Genomic DNA, 27,537 nt, shown 5'->3' with positions numbered 1-27,537 from the left:
ATGATGTTTTGAATCCTTCCAGCAGGGTGTTCCAGGCAGCTGTGATGTCTCCTTACAGATCGCGAAACAATTCAAGTTTAGCTAAAAGAAATTCCCTTTTCAAACATTAGTATAGTAACAACAAAAGCACACAGGTAAAGCCAAATAAGGTTAAAACTGGCCTTATAAAGTCAAAGGAGCTTGCATTTATTGTGGGGGAAGGCTACTGCAGGTGAATACAGAGGTTTAAGCACACAGAGTCCCTCTTCCTAGTTCATGGCCTGAGGATTGTGTTCAGAATGAAGAGCCCCTTTAATGGGAGTTTTACCACCTGAGACAACTTAAACCGGTTCTTCAAAAGAGAACTTCTCCTCCACAGACTAATTTGGGTCTTATAGAGGAAATCTGGTGCCTCAGAACTCAAGTCGTGTGGAGGATGCTAGAGAACTTGGGACTTCTTTCCTAACCTCTGCACTGCTGCAAGGCCCTGGGGGGCTCCCAGGAAGTAAGTTCAATTGGAAGTAAAACATTCTAGTGTCCAGAATGGGCCTGACCCCTCATAGGGTCGTGCCGAGACCCCTTTCTGGCCAATTCTGGGGTACCTTGCTTTAAGACATTTTTTAAGCTTTGGCTACAGAGCTAGTCTTCGGTATTTGGTCTCCAGCTGCGAGGAGGTGGAAAGTGGTTGATTGGAAGACTAGGCCTTGGACGCTAACCTAAGGGAGCCTGGAGGAAGCAGGGTTCCGCTGGTGGGATGGAGTTAGGCATTGGCCCCTCTTGTTATATGGATGTCTTGGTGCAGGTAGGCCAGCAGAATTGCGGAAAAGTTGAATACTGGAACTGTGTAGCCGAGACCGTGGATCATTTCTTAGGCTGAGAGACACGCCCCGCCCCCGCCCTTCCCCCATTCCCGTGATCCTGCTCTGCAGTGAGAGTACGCAAGTCCACTTAGAACTGCTTGTTTGAGCTACCCTGTGGTGCAGGCGCCCAGTTCCAGGTACTGCAGCTAAAGTCAGTTTGGAGGAGGGAAGTGCACCCCACCCCCATCCCTGAGGGGTGCGTAAGCTAAGCATTACAAAGGAAACATTTTCTTCACCCTCTGAGATCCCAGGAATATGGACTCGCCTTTTTCTTCAACAAAAGAACACACAATTCTGAAAGGGCTGCAGGACCACTCACCCTTTAGGGGTTCCAGTATCCAGGAATGTCCCATGTGGTGGAAACACAAAAGCTCAACATTTTGATATTTTAAGAGTTTTCTCCCCCTTTTAAATCCTTCTTGTAAATGCCTGGTTGTAGCAACGTGAAAGTACTTTCCTGTGAAAACATGCAGCAGGGTTTCCCCTTCCTTTTCATGTGCACTAGCGGCGGCAAAAACATTCCAAACGAGCTAGAAGGTCTTTATGGAGACTATTAAGACATCCAGGGTCGGCCTCCTCAACTAGCCAAAGTCTTGCCCTAAGTAAAGGAGAAAAGAAAAAGCAACTGTGTTGAAAAGGTACTTTAAATTTTTCGTTTTCCTCCGAAATTCCAAATAACTTTTCACAATTAGCTAACCCTTATGCTATTAACCCTTCCCAGTCAGGCTCCGCGTTGCCTGTGTTCTGGGACTGCGTTTATACTTCCTGCCTAACTCGCCAGAGCATCAAGGTGTGCAGTGCAAACAGCAAGGCCCCACACCAATCCTGCTTTGATCTCAAAAGGCAGATCATAGCAGACATGGTCACCACTGCTGCTCTGTGGGAAAGAGGAGTCCCATTTTGTTTTCTCTCCTCCCATCCCTTCCTTCCTTTTTGATATCTTGCTTGCATTATCTTGCTTGAATTTAGAACATCCACTCCCAGTTGACAAAGTATGAATATGTCTATGAAAAAAATTGTGATATAAACTCAGGGCAATTAAGCCTGCTTAATTGGATGGAGCCACTTTTTGCCTTACAGATCTTGAGAGCAGAGTTCAGGTATTCACTATGTCTACCTGGTTATTCGCATAAGTCCATGCTCCCAATAACATGTCCCCAACACAACCTCCACAGGAACTTACTGCCTGAAAATGAAGAGTTGAATTTCCTTCCTTTGTTTTTTAACCCCTAAATCCTGGAAACACCGAATAACGGTAGCTAATCTTAGATAATTTAGGATTTAAAGATTAGCAGACTATATTGACAATTTCAAATTCCAAGTCTAAGTGCTTTGGCTAAGCGATGCTTACAGGATGTCAGCTGTGAGAAAGGAACTGCCCAAAAGGAGACTTTATAAAACTGAAAAGTGGGATTTCTTGTGTTTGGAAGGCTTCGAAAGAAACGATTATTATAGAACTCATTCAATCCAAATGCATTCCTAAATATATTTATACACACAATACAATGTTTCGCTGTGCTTATATGTGTGCAATTTCATAGCATGTTTGAACCAGATCATTCACACACCACACACACACACACAGAGTTAATCAGTTTGTGTAGGTAAATATGGCTGAGGCACATACACACTCAAGTGATGCGTACATAATCATAAGCATTTGTGGTATCTACATAGCCTACCCCGCGTTTCCTATTTCCTGTCATCACTTCAGCTTTCTACGGAAGAGGCTGCTTGTGAAGTTGTACCTACCACAAGCTTCAGTTGGAGTTTGCAGCACGGAACTAACATATGCAGATATTTGAATTTGTTTTGAAAAAAAAAGTGAGGTTCCACTGCAAATCCTTATTATTAAAGTTGGTTTTTATCTAACCGCAACAGGCCAGCCTTGATGACAGCCCAAATCGCTAACAGCCAAGCTACCTAAACCCTTTTACAAGCAGGACAAAGTACATTAAATTGCTGTGAACCAAATACGCTCTTTTGAGATGAATTTGCCCACTGGATTGGGAACAAAACTTGGAAAGCCATCTAAAGTGGAGAGAGGAAACTCAGGGAGGAAGAAGGTGGAACTGGGAGACTGGGGCTCATAGTTATTTAGGTGGAGGAATCTTTTGTGGCCCTCATGTGTCTCCTGAATTGCTCAGGATGTTTTCCAGAGGCAGGCCTTGCGCTCAGCTCATCTTTGCTCTCATTTCATCCCTGCCCCTCCTTTTCTGGATCCAGTCTTCTAAATCTGGTTCTTGAGAACTTATGGCGGACACTATCAAGATATCCCTTCATAAGGTGTTGGGGATTTTTTGTTTGAACAAAATAATTGCATTAAAAATCAGAGGGCCGGGTGGTGGTGGCACACACCTTTAATCCTAGCACTCTGGAGGCAGAGGCAGGTGGATCTCTGTGAGTTTGAGATCAGCCTGGCCTACAAGACCCAGTTCCAGGAGAGGCTCCAAAGCTACAGAGAAACCCTGTCTCAAAAAACAAAAAACAAAAACTAAAAAATAAAGACAACAACAATAAAAATGAATGCTTATTTGGGTGATGTTTATCTGAGAATATCTTGATATATGACCTGACCTGTTCACTGTCTTAGCATAGCTCTGAGTTCACTTTACACAAAAGTTGAAGTTAAGACTTTCTCCAGGAAAAAGCAACAAATATAGGTTACTTCTTAGTTATTAAACATGGCAATAAACATTCCACCTTAACTATATTTGGAGTTGTTTTAAACATGGCAATCTTCTTAGTCCTCCTCTCTCTCTCTCTAAACCAGAGTCCCAAGAGTCTAGTATGTCTTATGTGTGTGAGAAGAAAGAATAGACCTCTTTGTCTTTTTAATTAAAGTTTATACAGCTTGTAGAAAGTAGTAATTTTCTAGAAAATGGAATCATTTTAGACTAGCGTAGTTCTACCCTTCTGGCTTTTACGTGGTTCTAAGCAAATCTTGCCCTTTAAAAACCAACAATTATGAAGCAAAGGTTGCTGAAGAATTCTGAACTGACAATATCAAGGTTTAGAAACCTGGTGTTTCCTTCCTTCCTTCCTTCCTTCCTTCCTTCCTTCCTTCCTTCCTTCCTTCTTCCTTCCTTCCCTTCCTTCCTTCCTCCTTCCTTCCTTCCTTTCCTTCCTTCCTCCTTCCTTCCTTCCTTCTTTTCCTTCCTTCCTCCTTCCTTCCTTTCCTTCCTTCCTCCTTCCTTCCTTCCTTCTTTTCCTTCCTTCCTCCTTCCTTCCTTTCCTTCCTTCCTCCTTCCTTCCTTCCTTTCCTTCCTTCCTTCATTTCTTCCTCCCTTCCTTCCTTCCTTCCTTCCTTCCTTCCTTCCTTCCTTCCTTCCTTTCCTTCCTTCCTTCCTTCCTTCCCTTCCTTCCCTTCCTTCCTTTCCCTTCCTTCCTTCCTTCCTTCCTTCCTTCCTTCCTTCCTTCCTTCCTTCCTTCCTTTCCTTCCTTCCTTCCCTTCCTTCCTTCCTTCCTTCCTTCCTTTCCTTCCTTCCTTCCTTCCTTCATTTCTTCCTCCTTCCTTTCTTTCTTTCCTTCCTTCCCTTCCTTCCTTCCCTCCCTCCCTCCCTCCCTCCCTCCCTCCCTCCCTCCCTCCCTCCCTCCTTTCTTTCTTTCTTTCTTTCTTTCTTTCTTTCTTTCTTAATTTATTATCTTTTTTTTGTTTTTTTTCGAGACAGGGTTTCTCTATGTAACAGTCCCGGCTATCCTGTAACTTGCTTTGCTCAAGGGTAGCCTCGAACTCACAGTCTCCCAAACACTGGATTAAAGGTGTTGCACCATTACCACCCGGCCTGATGGTACCTTTATGAGAGTAGACACAGAAATGGAGTCCACCATGTTTGTGTGGTGTGACCACCATGCTGGATTCTTTAGAGTGTATAAAAAAACATATCAGAATGGGAGCAAGATACCTCCCATTCCTGGAAACCATATCACTGCTGCGGCTCTCTGTTCTGGGAGTTGTTATTCATATGGATAAAAGAATCTCAATCTCTCTACCCCTTTTGTCTGAATGGATGTATGTGTGTGTACCATGTGCTTGCCGGGTGCCCTGGGTCATCACATCTCCCTAGAACCGTGTTCGTTTTCTCCACCGTAACTGGAGTTATAGATGTTTGTGAGCTGTGGTGTAGAGGCAGCGACCTGAATCTGGACCTCTGCAGGACCACTGAGCTGCATCTCCACCTTCAGAGAGTGCTCTCTTAAATCATGTTCCTAACGAAAGTGGGAATCAAATTTAGCTAGTGGTGATCAAGTATCGATCCAAAGATTTAAAAAAATTGCCAAAAAAATAGAAGTCATTTCTCTAGAAACAAAAACTATTAATGCTTACTTTTAGGAGAGTTGCCTAAGTTTCTTTTCTTTTCATTTCTTTCTTTCTTTTTCTTTCTTTTTTTTATTTTCTTTTTTGAGACATGACATGGTTTCTATGTGTAGCCCTGGCTGTCCTGGAACTCTGTGGATCAGGCTGGCCTCAAATTCACAGTGATCCACCTACCTCTGCCTCCTGAGTGCTGGTAATAAAGGCTCCAGCCAAGTTGGCTAAATTTCTGTAGTGGCTTCCTGTTGCCTCCTGTGGAAAGGCAAGCTCCCCTTTCTGGAATCCCTGGAAGATAGTAGAATGTTCTGAGAAGTCTGGGCTCTGGAGCCTGATGGTTAGGGGACACCGAACAAGTTATGTTACTTTCTTGAGCCACAGTTTCCTTTCAGAACAATTGGAATAGAACCAACAGACACTGTGACTGTAAAGTCAGACAGGAGAAAGGCCTGGAGAGCGCTCATCAAGGTGTGCTTTGAGAAGGAAATGTTCAGAGGGTACCTCAGCATCAAATTCAGCTTTATCAAGACTGTTTGGTTTGTGCTCACACACACACACACACACACACACACACACACAAACACACACACACACTGTCCTTCCTGCTCTAGGCAACCTCTCTGGCTCACTTGTCTAACTCTTGCCTAACCTTACCAACTTAGCTCAAGTGGCAACAGCCGTGCAAATTCCTATCTGATACTTGAAATTAAGTCCTTGCTTTCAAGCCTGTCTAGTCCCCATTGCTTGCTTCTTTTTATAGTATTTTACAGGTTTTATTGTAATTATTGCTTTCTTTGTCTCCTTCCCTGGAATATAAATTATGACATTTATCTTTTGCAGAGCTCACAACCGAGTCTCTTGAGTAGTAAACAGTGGGAAACATTCCGTCTTTTACTTTCTGCTTTGCATGTATTTATATGTCAGTTGCAGTTGGGTGGCTTCTAAATTAATTTTCTCTACATAGAAAAACGCCATCAATTCTTGAGGGAAATCGGTAAATAGAACACATTATTCCCATAAGCAACTTTTTTGTGTGTTTTTAGTTTTTCAAGACAAGGTTTCTCTGTGTAACAGCCCTAGCTGTCCTGGAACTAGCTCTGTAGACCAGGCTGGCCTCAAACTCATAAATTCACCTGCCTCTGCCTCCCAAGTCCTGGGATTAAAGGTGTGTGCCACCACCATCCAGCCTTTCATAAGTAATTTGGTGAAAAGTTTTGAGCATGATTCTGTAGTAGAATGATGTTTTCAGAAAAATCTGTTTTTGAAGAATTTGCTAGTTCCTTGGACATATGGCTCGGGTGCATGGTGATTACAATGATTCGTATGGATGTTAACAGTTACATTTTACCCTGGCCAAGTGGGACCCAATGAATCTGATTAAGTCATAATCTTAAATGAAGATTCTATGTATTTATGAAAGTGGTTAATAGGGAAAAAAAATCCTCTCCCCATTGCCTTGTTTTCATAACACCAGCTGCAGGGGAACTCTCTGTATAGCTTAGACTGACTTGAAATCTCGCCTCTGCTCTTAAGTACGGGGACTACAGGTGTGGGCAGCCATAGTCATTTCAATGGACAATTATTTAAGCTTTCCTTGTTGGCCCCTTGAGTTGGAAAGCTTCATTAACATGGGAGGCTTATTTGAGGGAGGGCCAGGAAAAAAATGTCTGTGCAAAGTGTAGCCCACTAGGTAGGCATGGTGGGCAATGCTTGTAACCACTGTAGTGGTCAAGACAGGAGGTCTGAAGACATCCTGGACTACACAGCAAATTCCAGGTCAGCTAGGATTCCACCTTGTCTCAAAATCAAATCATCAATTCAAAACAAAAGCAAAATCACAGCATGTTGTCATCTGCCGTGCAGGTCACATTTCTACAAGCCAGGGACAAAGAGCCTTCGTCTGAGATTCATAACTGGTCTCCTTCACACATAGACCAGAACTCTTGGTAATTATTTCATTAATGGCCAGAAGCGTGGTTAGTGGAGTGTTTGAAAGCAGTTGTTTTCTTCAGAAGATTAATCACCCCCTGAAAGGCTAATTTAATTAGATCGTAAACTCTCTTTCTTCCACCAAAGGAACAGTTAAACCAATGGACCATTTTGGATTAAGTGTGTCAAAGGCATAAAGTCCACGCTGCGAGCTTCCAGAATAACATAAATATTTGCATTCAGTGATAGAGAGAATGATTCTTCCTGTTCTGGCCATGCACATGACAATGAATGTTCATAATGTTCCTCCAAGAAGAAAAGAAAGCAACATAAAATTATAAAAGAAGAAGAAATTTCATTTCCTTGTGAGAAAGTAGAATTTCCATTGTCAACGAAGGAACCTTGATTTCCTTAGACTGAACAATGAAGTAGTTTTTTGATTTGGTTGCATATCCAAGGAAGGGGCCTCACAGAAATCTGCAAAACAAGTTTGGGGAGGGTCTATTTTTTTTTGTTTTGTTTTGTTTTCAGTTAAGGTACTTCTAAGTCATCATAGAGCCGTCTTGCTTACTACCCCAGATAGCTAGCCCCACATTCCCACGCTCCCATGAGGCATTTTAGCTATTACAAGGAGGCCCAAGAAAGGAAGGGCATGCTGAGACAGGAATCCTAAATTAAACTGATATCTGGACCTTAAGCTTAAGAATGATAAGTAGGGCCGGTTGTGGTGGCACACTCCGCTAGGATTTGCTGAAGGAGGCGGAGGCAGGAGGGTCACAAATTCAAGGCCAGCCTGGACTACACATTTTTTTTTTAAAAAAAAGAATGATAAATAGGGCCAGGCTGTGGTGGTATACACCTTTAATCCCAGCAACTTGAGAGGCAGAGGCGTGCAGATCTGTGAGTTTAAGGACAGGCTCCAAAGCTACACAGAGAAACCCTATCTCAAAAAAACAAAAAAACAGCCTGGCGGTGGTGGCGCACGCCTTTAATCCCAGCACTCGGGAGGCAGAGGCAGGCGGATCTCTGTGAGTTCCAGACCAACCTGGTCTACAAGAGCTAGTTCCAGGACAGGCTCCAAAACCACAGAGAAACCCTGTCTCAAACAAACAAACAAAGAATGATAAGTAGGAAGTAAAACAATGAGCTTTGCCACACCTGTGGATTTTCATTTCTGTCACCTCTTTTGTGACACTTCCTATTCGTTTATACTCTATACTTTTCCATAAATGATTTGATGTGGGTTTAATAGCAGACACATAGGAGAAAACAAACAGTACTCTGCCTACTCTCGTGTCAGATTCAAGCTATGGACCTGCTCTCAGCAGACTGACCAAGACATCCCTGCTAAAGAAATATTTGCTAGTGAGTTTTATTATCAACACAACATCATACATAAAACCCTATGTACTTTCTCTTCCCCAAGTAGACAATAGGTCCAGAAAAAGATGATCTTCCTTGCCTCAAAGTTAGTTATTGTCATATAAATCGGGCCTACCTGGTCCATCTCAAAAACCTGCAGAAGAAACTTATAACATCCGGAGCCTCCCCTGGCAGTCTACCCCCTGTGAAAATATTTTATCGTCTCCAACTGGACCTCCCAAGCTTGTCTCTGAATTTTTATGCATGAGTACCTTAAAAAAAAAAAAAAACTTCAAGAAAAACACAGTTCAAACCACCATGCTTTGCTTTCTTTCAGGTTCAAACCCTATAAAACCACCACATTTTGTGTGGTTTCCACCCCAAACTGCTAGTTGGCACGAGATGTTGCTAGATGTTCTACAAAACCCTGACAACATTTTCGTGAACTTGGCAGTGACTTGGAATGTAGGTGACACAGGCTGAATTTTTAGCGGTAGTTTCTTTATTGCTGCCCAGGGACCTGTCCCACACCCAGCTTGGAACACCAAGCCAAGCTGTTGTCTGGCCAGACATTCTTCCTTTTTCTCCAACATCTTATTCAGATTTGCTTTGTCTTGAACTTTTCCAGCTCTCTTCTCAAAGCTTACTCTTGTGTACTTCACCCCCTTGGGCTCTGCACTTTGAGGTGAGTCCGGTGGCTCTTACAGAGTGTGCAGGACACTGGATTATCAGTGTCTTCTGGCATGGATGGCCTCTTGCTAACCGTTTAGCGGTTCAGACAAACATGAATTTCCTGAAAGCTCTCATATAGCAGACGTTCAGTAAGCATTGGTCAATAGTCAGGACCCAGAACCACTAGACATTCATTTTTGTATCATTTGATGTCCATAAGAGCTGGCTCACTCTGTAGCTAATATCAGCCCCTGCCTGCTGTTTTGTTTCGTTTTGTTTGTTTGTTTTTGTTTTTTGAGATAGGGTTTCTCTGTCCTGGAACTCCCTGTGTAGACCAGGCTGGCCTCTAACTCAGAGATGGGCTTGCTTCTGCCTCCCGAGTGCTGGAATTAAAGGCATGCACTATCACATCTGACAGTGACTGCTGTTTTTATGGAGGATGGAGCAGCCATAGTCTGGGATTTTTCATCACACATGGCTATTATGTAGCCGAGCATCCAAAGGGATAACGGTGGTAGTGGGGGCGGGGGACTGTTGTCAACAGGACAGTGCTGGAACTCAGCTTCAGGAAGCTTTAAGGGTCTGGGAGGATAATCACTCAGATCTGCTATTCTTTGCTCACCAGAAGTGGGGATTCCTTTGATAACTGCCAGTAGGAGGATTTTGGGGTTCTGGGAGAAGTCATAATGATAGCAATTTGGGTCAACTGGAATCTTTTAGTCCTAAGGCCTGAAAGTCATCAGCTTGATAATTTTTAAGGTCTCTGTGGAACTCTCTCTCTCTCTCTCTACACACACACACACACACACACGCACACGCACACACACGCACATGTTATTATGCTAAATAATGAATTATGTTTATAACTGCTACTACTATAAAATTGGGTGTTCATATTTTAAGAGCTAGGAACCATTTTGACTTGAAGGTACTGTAGACTCTGTCTGCATTGATGGCATCAATTGTTTCCTTTAGAAAGTTCTCAGAACTTTCCTGGTACTTTATTACGCTTTTGCTTGACCCAAGTCCGTATCTCTCAGAAAAAATGATTATTTTTATTACTGTCTGTGTTTGCCTTCATGATGTGTTGTAGGTGTGTCATATGGCTTGCATGCAGAGGTCAAAGGGTAATGTTCTGGAATCCACTCTCTCCTTCCACACTTAGATGGGTTCTGGGGATCAAACCCAGGTCATCAGAATTACACCAGAAGAGTCTTTACTTGCTGACTTATTGTGCTTCGCCCCTGCTATTTGGTCTTCTGGTTGCCCCTGCAAGAGAAGGGAGATGCTTTTCCCCCAAGAAAAGTCAGCTCTGGGGAAGACTGAGCCAAGAAAGCACATTCGCTTGCCCACCCCCTTCAATTCTGTTTTGAAAGTGGATTATCTCTGCCACTTGCTTATCTGATTTCTTCAATTTACTTCTGGCCTCAGGCACCTTGAGAGACCGAGGTAAACCCCGACTCTCCTGCAGCTGAATTCTATTCCTTAACCAAACAAGGTCAAAGAACCTTAAAGTCCAGTCCAGGAAGAATGTTGTCAAAGTTTTGGTTTTCTATACAATTTGGCTAGACGTGTGAAGTGTCCGCTTTAGCTGCTATAGAATTCTGGATCTTTTTAGTAGCTGGGATTAAGTGATTTTACCTTTGCAATTCAGTAGTGTAGTATGTAAAGGAGAGATAATTACAGTCCCTACTGCGCAGGGCGGTTGTTAGGATTAAGTGACCTATTCCACAGAGTGGAGTCCCATGTGTAGGAAGTGTTCAACAAATGGCGGTCATTACTGATTGTTCATATCAAAGACTGGAACCGAAGATTTTTCTCTTTTAAACAGAATTTCTGAGCATTTCCTTAACAAACACTATTCGAGGACTTGGAATGCATTCATGGAGCGGTGATGAGAACTGTGACAGTAATGTCACCTGGCTGGTCACATTCCCGGATCCTTCTCTGGACGTCCGGGTTCTGGTTTAACCGGAAGCTGGGACTTGGAATTAGGACATTCTGACACCTTCTGACAATGTAGCCAGGACTAGAGCTTGGGGGGAGATGAGTGAAGCCTGCCTGGTGTCAACCCAAATTCTCACTTTCCAGCTGTCCCTCCCATCCAGCTTTCCAGGGGTACTTTTAGAGGTCACAAGCTCCCAGCAGTGTGCAGGCGGTGGCTGTGCCTACTGCCGGAGGCCTTGCTGAATTCCTGGCCCTGCCCCCAAACTTCCAGTGCTCTCCTGGCTCAGCCAGAAGTTCAGGTGTGAGGTGGGCCTGGTGGTATGTGTTGGTCTGGAGGAGTAGGTGGGTGGGGTACAATGGAAAACCCTTGAGCAGTGAATGAGGAGGCCATGCAGAAGTACACCCCTTCTCTGTGTGTGTGTGTGTGTGTGTGTGTGTGCTGGTGTGGTTTGATTTTTGCTTTTGTAAGTGGGATTTTAATTTATATCATTTATCCCTTTTATTCACTTTAAAACTTTGCAAGGGATTCAATCCCACCAGGAGAGTGAGGACTTCAGCAGCAGATAAGCTGAGAGGAAGGAAGGGAGAACTCCAAGTGACCTCCTCCCGCCGCCATCTCTCCCCACACTCTTCCTCATTTTAGCCTTTCTAGAAAGCACAGCCGGTCACAGGAACATAAGCTGAGAGGCAGAGCTTGAGGAGCTCTGAAGCTCCTATCTTTTCTTGGTCGCTTGCTCTCCTCAGCCTGTCCACTGTTTTTAAAATCATCCTCTTTTTCCTTAGAGTGTAGAAAATGAGAACCTTAAACACCCAAAGCCTGGGGGAGGGAAAGACCACGGCAAAAGAGGGAAGCGAGGAAGAGTGAGCCCTAAACTGCAAGCAGGGTATTGCAAAGCAATGCAGACCAGGGAGTCTTCTATATTTCATAACGTTCTTGCCAGAGATCGGAGGGGCAATGGGACTGAGAAGGAAACTTCTAGGAAAGGAAACTGCTGGAAGCTTGAAGATGGGGTTGGTCAACTCAAAGTGATGTGGAACTTGGTCCCGGGGACTCACGCAGACAAACCAGAAGAGCTCAGATCATCTCTACATATTGGCAATAATAACTGATAGTTTGCTAATACTGCTAATTTTTAATCCCAGACCCATCTCTTGGTGACGGCTGTAAAGTTGTTTTGAACATGTTAATTCAATCTGTAGATCTGATGTGAAATGGGCTTCTTCTTTTAAGCACTACTTTAACCTGCTTGCTTACTTTCTAGTGCATTGACAAGCTATACTAATTCTAGACGTATCATAGCAAAGCAAAAAAGTAATTGTTGTTATGTTACAGAAGTTATAGGTGAAGGAGGAAACTTCCAGAACATACAAAGCCCATGAACTGAAGTCATAATTAGGAAAAGCATGTTTCCTTTTACAGATTGGTAGTGTTTCTGTGGTGTGTGCAGTAAACTTTCTTAAGTGTTGCTGCAGCAGGGACGCTGCTTTAGGAAGACTCCCAGTTCATAGCTGGAGCCCTCTCTCTCTACAGTACCAGTGCAGGCAGGGGTACCAGTGTTCCTCACGTCAAACCGAACAGCGATGCAGAATAACGGAGGGGAGATCCTCAGAACAGAGTATGCATTTGTTTTCTAACTTCATCAACATCTGTATTGCCTAGGTGGTAATCTGGCTAGAAACCAACGCTGATTTTTCTCCTAACACTCAGTGTCCTGATAACTGCGATTAAATCTCTCTGTTCCCTTGCTCCATTCGTTCTTATGAGTCCTGCCCTTACATTTCCTGGGTGTTCGGGCCTCCTCATATGTGACTTCATGTGCACACATGGGATATCCTAAATCTGTTACACATTGTCCTCTGGAGTGTTGCCAGGCTTCAATGGATCATAAACAATAGTAGCAACAGCTGTGAGAGGAATCCATGGACCAATTTGTTGGAATAAAGCAAAACAGGACTTTGCCATATGGGAGATCTATCTAAGATGGGTTTATTAGATGTAGGATACTTTGCTTGTAGCCTAAGGGCTTTCTGGAGGGAATCTGAAATCTTTTCATTATGCCCACATCATTACCAGATGTGGATGGAAATAGACTCTCCCCCGTGTGTGTGTGTGTGTGTGTGTGTACTCATGTGTGTATGTGTGTAAAGATGAAAAATTCTAGTTTATATATGGACTTTCAGTATAGCTCATACTTACTTTCTTACTCAAAAAACTACATCCTGAACCTTCTAAATATTCAGCAAAACTCACTTCCTGTATCTGAGTAAACTCATGTACATGAACTTGTAAAACCAATAGGAGCGAAAGAGTAATAAAACATTTATTTAATAAATAACTGTGAAGTTTTACGCTCTAATGGCAGGATAAAATGGGGTGCTTCACAGAACTTAAAAATTCACAGTGATTATTGGCACTATTAATCAGAATTTGTCATGTGAACAGCTCAGGGATCTGTTATATTAACTTGTCATACGGTTGTAATCATACCTTTTAACTGCCATCAGAGGTAACTGTCAGCAACACTGTATCTACTCTCCAGCCTATTATGGCTTCAGTCCCCCAGGGTTCCATCCTCAGTCCAGGGCGATTTGTATGGTACACTAATGACCTGCTGATTGTCTGCACAAAAGCAAAATCATACACTGTTCAGGCAACACGGTGATCCCACACAAAAGCAAAGGACTGTCTAGTGTCAAAATAATACTGTACTCTAACTTCGATAAAGGTTTTCAAACTGACTGCAAGATACTATTTGGTGCTAAAGCTTGCGGCAGAAATAAGGCTTATTCAAATAACTAACAAGTTGGCAGAAGGTAAATTTCAAAGTGTGTGTGTGTGAAGATGCTGTTTAAATATTTCTGCTGTTTTGAAAGGTTTAGGAACTAGACAAATACCTTTGTTTTAATTAGACATTATTCATAGTTACTATTGAAACACATGTAAAATAATATGTCACCAAAGAGTTTCATTAATAGATTCTGAAAGTGTGTGGTGGATACTTTATCAGTCTGTCTACTGTCTACTGGTAAATATGGTCTATGGTGTGCCTCAAGGGACAAGTAGGGAATGTGGGGGCCAGATGAGACCCTTTCAGTCTCTGTGTAATGTGCCTATCCTCAGTGTCCTTCTGAGCCTTAGGACACAGAAAGAAACCTGGTCTCCTCCCATCTAAACTCTGCCCCGTCTTTCTTGCCCTGACTATCTTATAAACTCAGTCATCTGGCATCCCAGAGTCCAGCATAAGAGCTGACGTATAAGAACAGCCTTAAATTAAATGAATAGGTGAGCAAATGAACAATTAAATCAAGCCAAGTCTTGGATGTGTGTTGTGTGTGTGCGTGTGTTTTAAAGGGTTAATTTCTTGGGAATGTGTCACTGGGTTGTCTGTGTAATGATGGAGACCCCTGCTGAGACTTTGACCCAGATTTTTTTAAAACAAACAAACAAACAAACAAACAAACAGGTTTTTCTCCACATAACAGCCCTAGCTGTCCTAGAACTAGCTCTGTAGACCAGGCTGGCCTTGAACTCAGAGATCTGCCTGTCTTTGCTTTCCACGCGCTAGGTAGGAATAAAGGTGTGTTCCACTATGCCTGGCCAGATTCAAAAGTTTAATCCAAGACTTGTCTTGATTTCATTGCTCATTTGTTCACTTATTCATTTAATTTAAGCCCATTCTTATATGTCAGCTATTATGCTGGACTCTGGGATGATAATAAACAAAATTCAGTGTCAACTATTAAGTCACTCGAGGTCTTGTAGGGTCTAGTGATTAAGTGACCAGATAATAGTTACTAAGCCTTTCACAGGTTGTCAAGGATTCTCTAGGTCCTCCTGAAAAAATTTAAAGAGACTATGGATTGTGTCAATGTGACAAAAATTAAGATTTCTCCTCTACTCTAGGTCAAGAACCTAATGTTGCTTCTGGAATTATGCATCATCCAGACACAGAAAGCACATAGAGAGCATGTTTTAGGAAATGTTAGTGGGTTGTCTGAAATATCTAAAAAAGGAATCTCTGGCAATGGATGGTAAACTACAGATGTCAATGGCTAGGTGTTAAAGCCTTGGTTGGACCAGGTGGTGGTGGTATATACCTTTAATATCAGCATTTGGGAAGGAGCGACAGGCAAATCTTTGTGAGTTCAGGCTAGCCTGGTCTATAGAATGAGTTCCAGGACAGCCAGAGTTGTTACACAGAAAAATCCTGTCTTGAAAAACCAAACCAAAGCAAAACAGAAAAAGAGCCTTGGTTGGTCTTCCAGAGGACCTGGGTTTCAGTCCTATACTCAAATGGGAGCTCACTACTATCTGGAACCATTTCCACAGGTGACATTTGACATCCTTGTCTAGCCTCCGTGGGCCCAAGGCAATCATGGGCTGCACAAATATACATGAAGACAAAATACCAATGTACAAATAAAATAAATAAATAAAATAGTTTTTTTTGAAAAATGGATGCGGTGGCCCACCACACCTCACTCAGCACTTGGAAGGCAGAGGCAGGAGCATCAAGAACCAAAGATTAGCATGGGATTACATAGGGAGGCCTTGCTTTTTCAAAAAGAAATATCCAGGTTTCTGAGAATTTGATTTAGTGATCACTTATATCCCCACTCCACTGGATTTATTCATCTACTTCAAAACAAATGTGTAGTAACCTATGACCTGTCAAGGTATATGGTAGGTACAGTGGATTCCAAGACAACCAGGGTCGGAACAGGAAGGGGTATGGAGACCTTAGAACAGGTAGAGAGGACTGCAGCAAAGAATGTTGTTTTGTGAAAGGTGAGAGCAATAGCAGCCTAAATTGCACACAAGGAAGAGGAGAGGTCAGGGAGAAGATGCAAAAGCCTGGAGGGGAAAATAAACAAGATGCAGGCCAGCCCCCCTCCCCCACAGAGTTTCTCTGTGTAACTCTGACTGGCCTCAAACTCACTCTGTAGGCCAAGCTGGCCTCCAGCTCAGAGATCAAATTCGCTTGCTTCTGCCTCCCTCCAGAAGGCTTGGATTCAAGGCCTGTGGCAACACCACCCACCACATTCCAGGAACTTAACTGTACCTGGAGCCCCTGAATGACACCTTCAGGAAGGAGAACTTGAGACAAGGCTTGGTGAGTGAGCCGGGCCAGCTCCTGAAGTGTTTCTGAAGGGTGTGCCAAACAGTTGCTCTCTATCTAGGGTCAAAAGAATTTACCAAGAGGAATGGAGCAAGGTGTCATTCAGATGACATATTTGATGGGAAATTGGAGAGTTTGGGTTAACAAGCCTTTTGTACTCATTGAGGTGCAAGTCAGGACCAGACTCCAGCAGTCTGTTTAGTGGACGATGTATAAGCTAGAAAGCAGGCCTGGTTTGGGCAGGACTCTGGAGACTGAGGTCACTGGGATCCAGCATCGCTGGAGCTCAGAAATGGACAACACGGTAAGACAGGCTTCAAACAAACCCAAGTGCCGATAGCTGTAGATCCAACTAGTCCTGACTCTGTCATAGGCACTGCAGCTTCTGTTTCTGGGCAAGGGAAGTGACTTTATCGTGGGATGTACATGGGAAAGACTGGGCAAAATGCCAGGGAGCCCAGCGCTGACAGGTCAGTGCTAGTCCCTGCTCACCCGGTGCTGTGGCCTCTTCCGGCCTTCGTGTATTCTTTTCCCTTTCAATGTCCAGTTTAACACTTTGAGGTAGGATGTCATGTTACTTTCTGCTGGTGGCCCTTTTTATCTCTGGACCATATGGATAGTGAAGGTCCTGTCCATTTTCTTCTCTCTTCCTGCCTGCTGCAATCCAGCAGAATTCTGTGGGCCATGGCAAGATTATCCCTGGAAAAGTCAGTTCTGTTGAAACCTTATTCCGGTTTGGGTGATGTGATAGCCAATGCGAAGGAGGCCTGGTGACGACGGCAATCTTCTCTTCCTTCCCTTTGGGGCTTTCTGGTAACTTCAGCCTCTTCCTCATGCTCTTGGAATGCAGTTTTGGTGTTATCCTTGGCTCTCCTCAGGGCTGCTCCTCAAGCGCTTGTGGAGAGAGGACTTGTGTTTCTTTTCTACAGAATAAGCTTTATTTTTCACTTTGAGGATATTCCAAAATCCTGTCATATTTTCCTTTCTGACATCTCTAAGACTCATCTTTCCCCATTGGTCTCCAGAAACCAAAATCTTTTCCTCTCTTTTGGCTCCTGTAGCTCTGCCGCTTATAAATACCCCCACTGTGGTCTGCGATCTTGAGTTCCGTCTGCCTCTGCTAAAGCAATCTCCGAGGAGTCCTCCTGACACCGCGCCTTCAGCCGCCTTTGCTGCTCCCTGCGTTGACTCTGACTTCAGCTTACGTTCCTGTTCGCTGCCTGCTTATTTTTTCCCCTGCTGACTTCCCACATTTCTCCCTAATTTCTTAATGCCTGACCTCCTCCTATGTGTTCTTGTAGTTCCTCTCTTTCCCACTTGCTTTTCTAGGCAGTTTGAAAGCTGTCTCCTCCCGAGCCAAGAACATTTTCTTTCCTTTCTATATGCCAAGACAAGCTCCACACACATTTTGCCCTGCAACCTCCCTGCTTTTCTCGCCCTCTTTCTCACTTAGGTTAACTGCCCTCTCTTCAAGATCACAGCCAATCTTCCTAAAGTCAGGTGATATTCTAGATACACGAAAGAGAACACGTGGCACTCTTCCGGACTTCATTTATAAATCCTTCCTTTACTTGGGAAAATCTCTGCTATTGTTGACCCTTGCCTTCTGCTCTGGCCATCCCTGCTCACAACAGCAGCTGCCTCGGGCTTGCTTCTTATCTCTCTTTCAGCCTTCTTTTCTAGCTGTTTGCCTTTGAGGCTTTGCCAGAGAAACCTCCCAATCTGATCCATTTTCCTTCTTTAACAAAACAAAGCAACCAGGCTTCTGGCTTTCACTGACTTGAAGAAGACAGAACCCTCAAGTCCTTCCAAACCCCTTCCATTCTTGACTTATTTTTCTCATATATATATATATATATATATATATATATATATATATATATATATATAATCTTCTTATATTATCTTATATCTTACATCTCAGCTACACAGAATGGGTGGAGGTAGTGGCTGCAACAGGCCAAATTCAATTTTTACAACTTTTTGTTATCTTTTAAAAAGCAAATTTAAAAAACTGTAAAAATTTTGCTTCCTGGCTTCAGCTCGGCAACTACGGTAGTTGCTGTCTGCACGTTTTTAAAGCGGGGGTGGTAGTTCCATCGGAGTGGCCGCTTTTGATAGCGTGAACTCTCTCCAAACTTCCAAAGCTTCTGTGTCCTTTAGCATCACCAACAGTGAGATAAAATGTCACTTTCTGTTTATCACCACTTTATGCTTCGTGTTTTCAGAGAGATTTTTGAGCTCGGCACAGTGCTAGGCTTCCATGATCTAAGCACTCAGGAAGCAGAGGCCAGAGGATTGTGAATTTGGGATCAGCCTAGGCTAGAGAGGAAAGTTCAGGCAAGAGTGAAATACAGAGTAAGAATTCTTCCCTAAAACATAACAGAAATAAAACAAACAAACCAACAAAGCAACATAGGGTGTGTGGGGTTATGCTACTTTTCTATAGATAAATAAGACATGGGCTGGTGTTATTTTATACATAAAGATGCATTTGAGCAGGAGGGGGAGACGTTATTCTTCTATTACCCTCTCTGGAGGCATCCCAGTTTGGATATCGAAGTGGTTTGGCATTGAGCATCTCTGTTCCAATTCCTGGTTTCATCCATTTTAGTGGTGCAGTTTTGGAGAAACTACTTAAACACTCTCTGCCTCAGTTTCCACTTAAGTAAACTGGAGAGAGTGAGCATGCAGCAGGGTTTTGGTAAGGACTGTATGAGATAATCTGTGCAGAGAATGTGCGGTCGGAACAAGCATGGTGAGTGTTGTTGCTGTTAGTTGTTGTGAGTTTGTTTCCAGATCTAATGGTGGAAAGCTCAGATCCATGCGAGGCATGATTTGGAGAAGAGGGGAGAAGAGGGCCTTTCGTTTCCTAGCTGCGTCTTCCCAGACAATTTAACCTCACTAAGCTTCCACTTGGGGATGTTTAACATCTTAGTAGTAACAACAGCACAATAAGATCAGCCACCCACATCTTTGGTCTTCAGCTATCATCTGACACGACATGGCACAGCGACAAATTTGTACTCTGTGTCTTGATTACTGGTCACTTACTAAGTATCTGACATATAAGTGGTCTTGATGTTACCACTCAGCTTTCCTGCCCCTTGCCAAGAGGAGGCCATCTAAGAGTCATAAAGACCCAGGGAGCTGGATAACCCATTTGCACGTGATATGTGGCACCCAGGCTTCTTTATGGGTTTTTAAATAATTGAGATATGACCAGAAAGCTTTAAAAGTTCAAGTGTAAGGTCCAAATGTCCGCCTGTCACTGGCTGCAGAAGCTCCATATAAGAGACAGGAGAAACAGAGGTTTCAGGCTTTGGCTCAGGCTCATGGAATCACAGTCTCAGGCTTGGTGGCTTAGGATTTACAAATTTACAAAAGAGATTCTGCCTATCAGGGCTGGGAAATTGTTGTTGTATTGAATCTGTTTATACGACATTAATCCGTGTTTCTAATCAACAACATTGCTCTGTAGTGCTCTCCCCCCCACCCCGACTGTGGTATATGCATGCGTGTGTGTGTGTGTGTGTGTGTGTGTGTGTAAGCACGTGGAGGTGGGAGAGTCTGGAGGCTAGGACTTGGTGTTGGCTACTTTCCGCTCTTCCTCTTATTTTTCAGAGAATCTCCTTGACCCTGGATCTCATAGATTCAGCAAGGCTGGGTCAAGTCCACCTCTGCCTCTGCAGCCCCAGGATTATACATGTCCCATTGTGCCTGGCTTTGAAATGAATCTGGGGCTCTAAACTCAAGGCTCTATGCTTACTCAGAAAGCCTTCTACCAGCTAAGTCATTCTTCAGCCCTCAAATACCCCTTTCCAAGAGTTTGGGTGTGATCTTCTTTCTCCTCTCTTTGCCTCTTGGTCATTCTCTTCCTTCTCTTTGCACTGTAGAGGGTAGAGCCCAGGGCCTTGGACTAGGGGTCACTGAGCTACATAGCCTTCGTCTCAGCAGATTTTACAACAGAGGGCATTTTCTTTGCCCCTCCTAGTGTCCAGCCCTGCAAATGATCATGCATAAAGCTGGGACTTAGCACAGGATGGAAGACTAGTTTACATAGTCTTGTGGTATTTGGGCTCAGATGATTCCCCTAGAACATCCTCTTCACAGAGATCTTCTGGCGCTCCCTATAGGATGGTCCCTTCACACAGAATGCCAGAGTCTCCCAGGAACTTATAAGTGGATTCTCATGCCAGGTCACAGATACACCAGGCCAGACTGTTGTCCAGGAAAGGAAAATTAACAGATAACACCAATATGCTGCTCTGGACTGAAAAGGATGTTCTCTCTCTCTCTCTCTCTCTCTCTCTCTCTCTCTCTCTCTCTCTCTCTCTCTCTCTCTTTTTCTTTCTCTCTCTCTCTCCAATAGAAGCTGTGTGGTGCTCTTGAGAGTTAACTTGGGCCTTACTGTGAGCTGGTGTTTGGAAGACCTCGGTTTATCTGTGGTCCCACCTTTTTAGCCAGCCCCTGGTAACGCTGATTAAGCCATTACTCTCTAGCTCACTGCTTTTAAATTGAGCTGTCTCACTAGGGGAGGTTCTGGCTGTGTAAGTTTCTCTCTAGACATCAATTCTTCAGGAGCCACCTCTTCTATGTGCTTTAGAAGAAGGATCTTTTCTCAGACTAGTCTTGGCTGCTGTTGGGTTTCATTGTACATCTGGTGAGATTAAACAAGAAGGATGTGGAAACCCCCTGCTTTCCCTGTTGCTTTGTCTCTTCCTTCTTGTTTTTCTCGGATTCTGGTAATGTAGACTTTCATGGGTGGAAGTTCTGTTTACAAACTGTCAATATCTTATGGGAGACCTAGTGACTCCGTCTTGCTTACTATCCTGTTGCTGGGAAGGGGCCCCATCCCCAAGGCAACTTACAAAAGAAACATTTAATTGGGGGCTTGTTTACAGAGGGTAGTAAAGCCCATGATCATTATAGTGATGGCAGCAGGCAGGAAGCCATGGTGCTGGAACAGTAGTGGAGAGCTTATATCTTGTCTACAAGTTGGAGGGAGGGAGGGAGCTTGCATGAGCCCTAGGCTTTTGGAATTTCAAAGAGCACTCCCAGTGACAGTCTTCAACAAGGCCACACCCCCAATCCTTCCTAAAACAATTCCACCAATTAGAAAGCAAGCATGCAAATATTTGAGCATATGGGGGCCATTCTCATTCAAACCACCACATTCACCAAGTGGTTTTTTTTGGGGGGGGCAAGGTTTTGATACAGGGTTTCTCTATGTAGCCCTGGCTCTCCTGGAACTCTCCTGTAGACCAGGGTGGCCTCAGAGTCACAGAGATCCACCAGGCTCTGCCTTCTGAGTTCTGGGATAAAATGCTGTGCCACCGCAACTACCATCTGGCTTTGTTTTGATTTTTTTGAGACAGAATCTATGTGGCCCAGGTTGACCTGGAACTTGCTAAGAGACCAGGCTGGCCTTGAATTTACAGTGATCTACCTGCCTCTGTCTCCCGGTTGCTGAGATTAAAGGTGTGTGTTGCCATGATCCACAAACAATTGTTAATATAATAACACTCTAATATGAAAAATAAATATCTTGTGACTGGAATACTTTCCATTTAACTGCGTCACACTAGAGAAACTAGAGTGAAGGATTTAATGTAAGATGGGCTCCGGGTTCCTGGAACCCAGGGATCAGGTGGTCACATCAAGGGTTTGGTCATTTCCTCAATACCAAGGTGATGATGACACTGTAGTATAATGCCTTTGATGATATCGGTGGACAGTCTCTAAGGTAGAAACCCTTCACCTAGACTTTCCTTTCAGAGAGGATCACTCTGTCCTGTTTTGCCAATGACTGTGGGAACTAATCTTATCAATTGCCCAGGAATTAAACAAGACTTGGGTGAACGTGCTTCTGACTTTTCATGGGATCTTCAATCGAAGTTTGTCCCTAGATATTATCATATGCTTAGCTCTTCTCTGGTGTCTGATCAGTACTCTGGGTGAACTCCATGCAGCACTGCACGACGGTTTTGCACTGCTGGACTCTTTCCTCGTTCTCTTATGTCCCTTTAATATAATAACTTATATTATAAAAAATTATGCATGCAGGTTCACTTGGACTTTATTGTATTGTTTTTAATTTTTTTTCTTGAACTCCAAAGTTGAGGAAGGAAGCAAGGCTATTTAGGTATATTTTCAGTGTTCCTCTAGCCTCCTCCATTGTCTGAAAAACCACAGACTTCACTTAAAAGGCAAAGAATCCTTCATCGGGTTTTGTTTAAGCCATGTATTTACCAAGATCCCCACTTGTTCTGTGGCTTAACTTTGTAATCTTTGATTTCTAATTTACAGCTGCTGAGAACCAGAAGGCACCGGCTCCTTTGGAAGAGCCTTCCCCTAGAATGCTTTGCCTCTGCTCTGGATCCCCTGGGACAGTGGTCCCTGAACACCGACTTCAAGAAGACGCCATGGATGGCTGTCCAGTCTTATCCACTGCAGTTTCCCCTCTGCGTTTCCTTCTTCACTTCCTTCACCCCAGTGAGGCGCTCAGTAGGGGCAGATCATAGATGAAGCAGCAGACAACAGGTTGAAGGACTGAACTCTGAGAGTGCCAATGGTCAACAGTGTGCTGTCAGATCCAGAGATAAGAAGAAAACGTGTTATATGGAAGGGGGAGAACAGTCTGATAGTTCTTTAGAGGCTGAGAGTGAGGAACGGTCAAATTTGGGAGAATTTACGGCAGGGCTCCTGTGTTGTCCCTACTGGGTTATGTAATCTGAGTTTTCCTGCTGGACTGTGATTGAGAGAGGCTGAGTGTTCCAGTGGTCCTGCTCAGTGCTTGTCCTTTAATACGAGACAACACCCGTTAGTCTCTATATTGTTTCTCTGCACTTTTGATCTGGGAGACATTGACTATCTTGTAGGATAAAAGTCCATGGTAAGAATAGTTCAAACCCTCATGAACTTTTTGTCTGTAGACCAGGTGGTGACATTCTGTTTTGAGTTAATTAGAGCAACGGAATCACAGGGTGGGACTGAATTCATTTGAAATATTTCATTGAAACATGACATTGCTAATTATGCATCGGAGATCACTATGGAACATGATTGGATTCATGACGCACACACTACTGGTCATATGTGGCAACCTAGCCACCAGCTAAATACAGCATAGACTCTTCAGAGACAAGGAGAGGTAGACATGGTTCTTTTCTCATGGAGATTACATTTTAATGTCCCTGTACGTTTGAAAAGCAGTGGCTATCGCATGTGTGCTGCCATAGAGCTGTTCTTGAGCACAGGCCTCTAGTTGGGGAGGAGTTCCTAGTGCTGTAGTCGTCATGGTCACTGGCCAAGCACCCCTAAGCCTACATTTTATAACCAGTCTGTGAATGCAGACTGTCATTTTCTAGCAAAAGTCCAGGGATGGCAGGGGAAGTGCTTGAGATGTACAGGGCTTCTGGAGTGGGAAATATGAAATTATTTTGACCAGGAAACAAGAAGGGATGGGATTCAGAACCAACTATTGCTTCTATTCTATGGGGGAAACTACAGTATGAAATATGTTGGGCTGGGAAACTTTGACACCTTGGTTTTAGTCCCTTCTTTCCTTTACTTCCTTCCTTCCCTTCTTCCTTCCTCCCTCCCTCCCTCCCTCCTTCCTTCCTTCCTTCCTTCCTTTTTTTCTCCCTCCCTTCCCCTTCCTCCATCCCTGCCTCCTTCCTTCCTTCCCTCTTTCCTTTCCTTTCCTCCCTCCCTTCCTCTCTCCCTCCCTCCTTCTTTACTTCCTGCCTTCCTTTCCTTTCTTCTTCATTCCTCTTCCTCCTCCTCCTCCTCCTCCTCCTCCTCCTCCTCCTCCTCCTCCTCCTCCTCCTCCTCCTCCTCCTCCTCCTCCTCCTCCTCCTCCTCCTCTTCTTCTTCTTCTTCTTCTTCTTCTTCTTCTTCTTCTTCTTCTTCTACAAAAAAGCCATGTGACTGTAAGCAAGCCATTTCCCATTCCCTGCAGATATCTCTTGAGAGGCTGTAAACCCCTTCTAGCTCAGAAAGTCTTAACATCAGGCCCTCAGGCTACAGTGGTCAGTTTCAAAACACCCTGGCTTCAGTTGCTGGATCATATATATTCAGCAGTTATATAAACTTTTTATTTTTTTTTTGAGGGAATATCTGTTTTTGTTTGCAAGACAGGATTTCTCTGTAGCTTTGGAACCTGTCCTAAAACTAGCTCTTGTAGACCAGGCAGGCCTTGAACTTACAGAAATCCTCCTGCCTTTGCCTCCTGAGTGCTGGGATTAAAGGCATGCGCCACCACCACCTGGCTTTGTTGTATCAGTTTTTAAGTATGCGTCGAGTTCTTCTCTGGAGTTAAGAGGATGCTAACTCTATGTCCTCCTTCATGTTGCCTGCTGCCTTTGCTCCAGTCCTTTGTTCCCATTCCCATGGAGCTTATGCTCTGTACTATGGTCAGGCATGTATTGGCTTTGGAGGTACACGATGAACCTCACTTTTCCAGAGAGTCTTCACTTTCCTTTTATCTCCTGACATTTTCTTTAGAGGGAACCAGTTGCAGTGTGCTGTGGCACCCCACCCTTGAGGTAACCACCTGCAAGCAAGTGCCTCATACTGACTAAGCAATTTTGTTGAACCCTAAGATTCATATCCAAGTAACCACTCAAACCCAGGGTTACCACAAAAAGAACTTCCTCCAGGTATAAGGAAGAGAAATCTTTTACTTCCAGGATATGTGCAGAAAGACCACCTTCCAGCCTGTGTAGAACAATGAATATGCTACTCCCTACAGGCCATCCTTGACCAGGTAGAGAGAATCTAAACCCAAAATACTTCTCAATAAATATACTTTCTAGACACTGTATTTCTCTGTATTATCCCCCATGGTTTGTCACTTCTTAAAAAAAGAATGGAAAAATGCTAATCAGACAAAAATGTTGCTGTGATCTCTGACCTCATTGGGAATCCTTTTAGCAATTTCTCATTTCATTGTCAACAAGTCCACTGAATACTTCTCTCTAAATCCAGGACATATTTTATGGATACATAAAACAATGAAACTTCATGTTCAGAGCTGTTGACAGATACTATTTGTTTCGAATATTTTTATTATAAGGAATGACTTAGCATTTCATTTTAATGACCTAAGTGGTAAAATGAATGACCCTTGACTTTCAATTTTCCTTTTCTGTTAAAGTCAAGTAATATCCACCTCTGGTAATGTCTATCTTTTCCTATGAATTATAGGCTCTAACTGTCTGTATTGCCTTTCTTTTTTCTTTAAATTGCAACACATTTTTTTTTAAAAAAATAGTTTATTTTTATTTTTTCTGCACTGGTGTTTTGCTTGTGTGTATATCTGTATGAGCATGTAGGGACCTCTTGAACTGGAGTTGTAGCCAGTTGTGAGCTACCATGTGGGTGCTAGGAATTGAACCCAAGTCCTCTGGAAGAGCAGTCAGTGCTCTTAACTACTGAGCCATCTCCCCTACCCCTCTATTGTGTTTCTTTATGTGGGTGTTTATCAGTACTAAGGATAATATTTGTCTTTTCTTCTTGTCTTTATTTTCTACCTAGCAGTTATATAAAAGACAGTATAAAATTTATGAAATAAACTTTTCTGATAGGAGTTAGAGAAATAAGGGGCCAAGATAAACAAAACAAATGAAAAAAACCAACTTAAGTAATTATCAAACATTCAAATATTAGTTTTTAATTCATGCCTATTGTACCCTTTTTGTTTTGTTAAATTTTTAATCTTTTTTATTTTCTTCCTTTTATAGTTTGTATATTTTGCTTATTGTTTTTGTTGTTGCTTTTCACTTCTTTTAAAAGAGAAATAACAGAAAGTTGGATGGGTAGGGAGGTGGGGGGGATCTGTGTAGAGTTGAAAGTGCATGATAAAAATATATTGTCTGAAAAACAAAGTAAAAATGTTTGCATTTTCAGACAGAGTCCCAGGTATCCCAATCCTTGTGACTGAGGCTAGTTTTGAACTTTTTGACTCTTCTGCCTTCATACATATTCAGAATAGCTGGCTGGGATTACAATCATGTAACCCCATTTCCAGATATTTTAGTGCGGCAGGCCCCCTTTTATGTGGAAGTAGAATCAGTAAGCCCATGTCATCCTAAGCATTCTAATGGGGAGGACAGTGTGCTGAGCATTTTCATGCTTCCAAGGGTGAGTATTAGCTCTGTGAAGACAGAAGGAGAGATGACACATTGCTCTTCCTGCTTCTCATTTATGGTCTGGTGTGCTTTAGTTCTAGCCATTGACCGGAAGGCAGCTTAGATATATGTATTTTCTTTATCCCTCAAGAGAAAAGGAAAAATGAAACTCTTCTGCTTTAGGTAAGATGGAAAGAATGAGGAGTTATGGTTCCATGTATATAATTGCAAGTTTCATCTTTCTTACTTTTCTGATTGACAGGAACTGATAAACCGGGACATCAGCTTTAGGAGGGTTGAATGCGCGCTCTTGGTGGCCCCGTTGCTAATTTGTTTGACTATTTTGCACGATTTCTTACTCTGTAATGGAAAGGTTTATTAAATATGAGGGTTACCAAGCTTTCTGAATACTAATGAACTTATTTGCCAAAATTTAAATGTTCTTCTTGTCAGTGAATGCCTGTCTCACTTAACAGGAACCAAATTGAATAATGAAGAAAATTAGACTCTATCAAACCTCAAGAGAAATTGTGTGTGAACTGTAATAGAAAACTGAGGGAGAAAAGGGTCATATTTTAGAAAAAACACTACATAATTTAGATTATTTTTAAAAAGGATGAACTTAGAGAAGCTCGGGTCTTTTCAAAGAAACACACATTCAGTCAATTAACTGAAAATACTAGTTTCCCCTTTACCAGCAGCCTGTTCCTCTGCTGGTCTACGGGGAAAGGAGAGCGGAGTAGGTGGAACATGCACGCTGGTTTTCTGTGCTTACAATCCACCAAGCTTATTCTCCTATATGGACTTTTTATCCCTGTGATGGAACGGAAAAACCAATAACCTTGAAAAATGAGCACTATTCTCCGGAGAAGTTCAATAAAGAGATAGATTTGGGAAATCGCTGCAATTCCTCCCATAAGCATAGCGTGATGAGTCTACCCTCTCACTGGTGTTTAATTCCATCATCTTGGTGTACAGCTAACGAAGGATATGACCATGATGCTCTTCCTTTGCTAGCACTCGGGGGGGGGGCACTGTGGGAACAACATGGTTGCCCTCTTGACTAGGGAGACAGTGGGGGAAATTCAGCAACCATACCAACCGCAAAGCATGGTGGAGTGAAATCACAGTTAAAGGGACGTGAATGAGGATAGAAAGGTGGCAAGGAACAAAGATGGAAAATTGGATGTTTTGTCTCTGGTGCAAATCTGAGAGAGGGACAT

At 43.2% G+C, this 27,537-nt stretch overlaps 1 long non-coding RNA gene across 1 annotated transcript in view; it reads left to right on the top strand.

Moving 5' to 3' along the window:
- Positions 1 to 26,752, top strand: part of LOC142838333 (uncharacterized) — a 47,420-nt gene extending 20,668 nt beyond the window's left edge. Inside the window, exon 2 of the long non-coding RNA XR_012908537.1 lies at positions 22,491 to 26,752. This is a non-coding gene — a long non-coding RNA (uncharacterized LOC142838333). The remainder of the gene's footprint in view (positions 1 to 22,490) is intronic.
- Positions 26,753 to 27,537: the final 785 nt, after the last annotated feature.

The sequence above is a fragment of the Microtus pennsylvanicus genome, chromosome 19, assembly GCF_037038515.1.
Source record: "Microtus pennsylvanicus isolate mMicPen1 chromosome 19, mMicPen1.hap1, whole genome shotgun sequence".
In the NCBI taxonomy this organism is placed as follows: Eukaryota; Metazoa; Chordata; class Mammalia; order Rodentia; family Cricetidae; genus Microtus; species Microtus pennsylvanicus.
Note: the sequence above shows the minus strand (reverse complement) of the source record. Positions and strands in the feature narration are given on the sequence as shown.